The sequence below is a fragment of the Coffea arabica genome, chromosome 8c (genome assembly GCF_036785885.1).
Source record: "Coffea arabica cultivar ET-39 chromosome 8c, Coffea Arabica ET-39 HiFi, whole genome shotgun sequence".
Lineage (NCBI taxonomy): Eukaryota > Viridiplantae > Streptophyta > Magnoliopsida > Gentianales > Rubiaceae > Coffea > Coffea arabica.
The window spans coordinates 33,431,136-33,436,743 of NC_092325.1; the positions used below are offsets into that span (position 1 = coordinate 33,431,136).

At 36.6% G+C, this 5,608-nt stretch overlaps 1 long non-coding RNA gene across 2 annotated transcripts; it reads left to right on the forward strand.

Annotated features, from left to right (window-relative positions):
- Nucleotides 1-2,035: 2,035 nt before the first annotated feature.
- LOC140013812 (uncharacterized) lies at nucleotides 2,036-5,608 on the forward strand. 2 transcript variants are annotated; one of them, XR_011820628.1, is made up of 3 exons: nucleotides 2,036-2,290; nucleotides 4,389-4,465; nucleotides 5,217-5,608. It is a non-coding gene; the product is annotated as an uncharacterized lncRNA (long non-coding RNA). The 2 variants fall into 2 exon arrangements; XR_011820627.1 differs by having other exon boundaries at nucleotides 2,036-2,286.

Genomic DNA, 5,608 nt, shown 5'->3' on the forward strand with positions numbered 1-5,608 from the left:
AGTCGAATGAGTAATACACGTCTGTTTCTTAGAAACTCACGAGATAGCTTCTCCGCTTAGTTTAAAATTCCAATCAGATGTTGATTTATTATCATTTATACTAATTATCCAACTAGCATCACAGTAGCCTTCAAGTACCGAAGGAAACTTGTTATAATATAATCCAACAAGCTTTGTCTTTTTAAGGTACTAGTACTTGTCCAATTGCTCTCCAATGGTCAATACTAGGATTATGAGTAAACCTAAAAAGTTTGCAAATAGTAAATACAATATTAGGTCTAGTACAATGCATAGTATACATCAAACTACCAATTGCACTAGCATAGTCTAATTGACTAATAGATCTTCTCGAATTTTTCACTAGTTTATTAGAAACATCAAATGGGGTATTAGCTTCTTTTATTCCCAAATGATTAGATTTGGATAGAATCTTGTCAATATAATGAGATTGACATAGAGCATAACCCCCACTATATTTCTTAATTTTGATTCCTAAGATGGTATCAACTTCTCCCATATATTTCATTTTAAATTGGGAGATTAAGTACTTCTTAGTTTCATTTACACCTTGCATGTTAGTCCCTATGATTAACATATCATCCACATAGAGACATATTATTACACCATAGTCTTTGGTAAATTTAGAATAAATACATTTATCTACTTCATTGTGTTTAAAGCCATTTGGTAAAATTACTTTATCAAATTTATCATGCCACTGTTTTGGAGCTTGATTTAAACGATACAAGAATTTAACTAATTTGCAAACTTTCTTTTCATTTCCAGGAAGTACAAACCCTTCGGGTTGCTCCATATACATTTTCTCATCTAGATCTCTATTTAAAAATGTTGTTTTAACATCCATTTGATAAATGTATAAATCATATATGGATGCCAAAATAAACAACACTCTTGTAGAAGTAATTCTTGCAACAGGAGCATACGTGTCAAACACGGGCGGATTTAAGGTAGGGGCACTGGCCCCCACTGCCCCCTTTAAATTCCTATAATACTTATACAATTTTAATATAATATTAAATGTGCTCCCAGAGTTTTTTTAGAAAGGATGTGAAAGAATTACGTGATTTTTTAAGTTAGTTTATGTGAGGACCCAAAAATTTTCTTATTTATCGGATATTACAAGTTTACTTAAGCATTTATTTACTCATTTTCTCCGAATTATTCATTTCGACCATTTACAAATCCATTGATATGGAACAACGCCTCTTTTATATTTTAAGACATTTTGTTGGAAAATTCACTTTTCAAAAATTCGTTTAGTTCGAAATAACAAGTACACGTTTTCGAGGCTATACTTGAATCAGGAGTGTATTAATATTGGAGAATTAAAAATGATCAATAGTAGATTAAGAAAGGTTAATTGAGGAATTAATACTAGACTCCTGTGAGGACTCGCAAAATTTATTATTTTAAATTCCTATTTCGAGCTCATTGTATATTTAATTGCCCATTTATTCCGAATAATATTTTCTAGCCTTTTCAGACCTAAGTACATGGTTTTATAGTTTCGTTATATTTCTAAAGTGTCTCATTTTAAAAATAAATAAAAAAATAAAAATATAGATAAATAAACAAATATTTTCTTACAAGCTTATTTAGCGAAAAAGTGAAAAATGTGTCTAAACACTTTAGCCAATTGGGAGTACAATAAGCTCAAAATTTGAGACCTATACAATGGTCCTAAAATAGACAATTTTAGGTTTAAACACACAAGTAATAGCTAGTGGTACGATCGTTATAAGAATTTCTCAAAGGTTTCAATTTTATTGCGCCTAAATTAGAAATACGTGTTTTCACGTGCGCGCTTAATTGAGGGATTTTGGACCATTATTTTGGGACAATTAAAAATGAATAATATTTATACAAATGTAAGTGCCCTAGAGATTTAGTGCACTAGTGCAACAAACGTAAGAGAAATCGGACACAAAACGCGCGCGTAGGGCACTAGTTATAATTGATTTGACGTATTAAAAGATTTGACGTCAAGCGTCTTTCGTACGCAAAGGCTTCAGAACCGCATTTCATTTCATTTCATTTCTTTCTAAGCTCCTGGACGGCCAGCAGCTGCAAGGAACCGAAACTTCAACATTTCTTTCTTCCAAAACTCCTCCAAATCCTTACCAAAACTTCCATAGATTCAACCAAAACTTCACTTACACTTAGCTCTACACTTGGACAACACATTTAGCTGGAAAAGGGAGGAGCTTTCACGGTTCTTCAAGCTTAAAAAAGGGGCCGAAAATTCTGTCCTAACAAGCCATCAAAGTAGGTAGCAATCTAACTCCTTAAACTTGTCTTATGGAGGTTGATCTACGCATTTGAGCTGAAATCTTCACTTTAGTAGCTAGTATTGTTGGAAAATGTGGGCTCTATGAACTCCCACTTTGGGTTGATGGCTGTGATGATGTTTGATGATGGTTTTATTGCTGAATTAGAGCTTAAGGAAGTAGATTAAAGGTGTATTGTGGCTAGAAACGTTATTGATCTCTTGAAGCAAAAAGTTTCCATTTTACCCCTGTTTGTTCGGCCACTTTACTGCAGATAATTGAGGATTTAATGGCTTGATTATGTTGTATATATGTTGTAGTAGTTGTGTAAAAATTTTCAATGAAAAATATTGAGTTTTGGTGGGTCAAACGAATTTATTTCCAAAGCTAGTAATCTGGGAAACGGTTGCCGTCGTAACCAGACCAGTGTTCGTGTTTTGTCCATAACTCCGTACTCCAACATCGAAATCAAGTGCCATTAGCGGAATTTGAAACTAGATGTTCCCATGTTTCCAACGGTGTATAATGCACATTCTGGTTTCATGTGTGTGAGCCACACCATTCATCTGAAATCGGCTGTCCTGTTTCGCCGTTCTGCCGAAATGATTGATGATGCTGCAACTTTAGGCTTAATTTCGAGCTAGTTGCATGCTGAAACTTAAAACGATTTCTTCTGTGAAATTATAGTCCTATGAATGTATTTTCCAACACCGTAAACCATGCTCAATTCTGACTTAGGTCGACTGAATTGTGATCAAAACAAGAACGCTGCTTTGTTTTGGAAAAAGCCTAGTTTTGGACAGATTTGAGATGAGACTGTTGTGGTCTTACTAAACGAAATTTTTGGTGTTAAACACCTACCAAATGTACCATGAATGATCCTTAGACTTTCCTTTTACATATGAACCATGATTGGAGGATTTTCATAGCCAAACGATTGGATTTGGGAAGAAAAGGATTAAAGGCAGATTGCCTTAAGAATTTTTCCAAACTTTGGTTGGTTGGTTAACCACCTTCCCGAAGGTATTTTTCCACGAAATTTGATAGAGAGATACCCTTCATATAGGAGTATTATACTGCAAAATTTGGTGTCAATCCAAGTCCGTTTCAACACTTAACTAAAGGTCCAAAGTCGGGACCAAATCTGGAAATTTGTTAACAGTCTTGAATTTTTTCCAACTTTGAGCTACCATATCTTGGTGTTCGAAACTCCGATTCTTGAGCCGCTTGTTCTGTCCAAAACTTTACTTGCACTTCTAATTGATTTCTAAGTTTCAAGGGCTGGTTTGCAACGAGTGATTTTTGCCGAATTTCCAAAGTTAGCGAAAAACCAATCCCGGCTCAATCCTGGTAATCTAGAACAGCAACTTTAGGCCCATTTTTGAATACCTTCCATTTAGATTCATGGAACAGTGTCTTCTAAGAACTTTTAGTACTTTCAAAGACGATTCCAACGGTACCAAGTTTATCAATTTTTGACTAGTACAAAAGAAGTTATGATTTTTCAAAAATTTTACCAAAAATAAAAAATTCTGGAATTTCAAAAGAAATCCGCGCGGGAAGCATTTTTCTAGAATCCGGCCTTGAATCCAGCCAGTTTCTGGCCGGATAGGCGGCCGGATTGTAGTTGGGATTTGAAAAAAATGAGGATGGCTACTGCCTCCAATCCGGCCAAGAATCCGGCCAGATTCTGGCCGGATTGTGACGTGGCCAGTCCACTTCCGATTTCGATCGTTCGTTTTGCAATTGTTTCGTTCGTACTCATTTCCAACCAATGATTCCAAGGATAATAATCCGATTTTACTCGAGTCCTGCACCTTTTTGAAAATTCAACTTCAAAGATTCATAACAAAACTGAAATTTTCCAGCTAAGGAAATAGAGTTTTTCAAGAACTCTTTATTCTTTTGATATTATCTAAACGTTTATCCCCGATTTCCAAGATAAAAACCCAAATGCTCCTATACTTTAAGAAACTCTAATTGAACCTCGATTTACGAGTAATTGAGGTTCAATTTCGTGAAATTTCCTTAGATTGTACTAGTGTACAATTTTCCTTGATAATTGGGATATATGAATGATAATACGTTATTATTTGCCAGGCGCACACGAGGACCTTCAAGAGGATCCTACCGTGCACACTTGAACTTCCAGAAAATATTTCTTCTTGATTTGCTCGGTGAGTGTCAAGTGTATGACTACTTGAACTCTATGGACTTGATTCATGCTTGGCTTACCTGATTACATGCTTAGCCTACATGGTTTTGAAAAATGGAGTCGAGTGTGTACTTTATCGCACTCGTTCTCATTTGAAACAAATGACTCATGCTTAACATGGTTTCTCTGATTTACATGACCTGAAATACACGCTTAGACCTGTCAAATGCTTGAATACATGATATGGTATGCTATGGCTGCATACGTCGTTGGAGTGAATCTCCTCGACACTTACATGACACATGGGGGACGCCCAAACTCATAGGCCGACCTTGGAACTCGAGCCGGCATGGGCTTGGTCGGGAACATTGGTGAGCCATGAGAATTACATGATAAGCTTGATCTATTTGAGAGATCTTGCTTGGCATACTCGGGAAGTATAGCCTTATAAATGTCGTGCGGGCCCGAAGCGGTGTATGGTGGACGGATGAGAAGTAAGTGGTGAACTACGGATATGAAATATCAACCCGGTTGACGGAGAGTCATCACGGGAAGATATACGAATGAACTGGCAAAGCAAGTGGAACTTAGCTCCTGAGAGCTACCATATCCTTGAATTGTTTCTGGTTACATTTTTGGTTGGCATTATTAATTACTTACAAGCTATTACTTGAATCGTTACTTGGGCTTGTTATCTGAACTATGTGCCTGCATGCGTGTTCTTGGCCTCACGAGCGTTTTTGCTCATCCTGTAGATTTGTTTTCCTTAACAGGTTTGAACTTGGAGGTAAAATGGAGAAGCCCTCCTGATGTACTTTTGTTTTAGGGTTTGCTATTACTTTTGGTTATGCCTTTGATTTTTGGGTTGTATTTTGGGAAATTGAAATGTAACTTTTGAGAACTGTCACAGTTGGTATCAGAGCCATATGCCGACAGTTGGGACTTTACGTCCTTCGTCTGGAAAAGCCCCGAGCCTCTCGTTTGTGAAGAGTCACGAAGCGAAACTCTCCGTAGGGGATGCCCGCGTGCGGGTGGCAAGCTGATAGGTACCCCATGATGTGACCCTGAGAACTGTATTTTGTATACTAACGTGTGGTTTGGAGAATCGATGACTATTATTAAGTTTGAACGCTTGCGCATTTATTGTATCTAAGTTATTGACTTG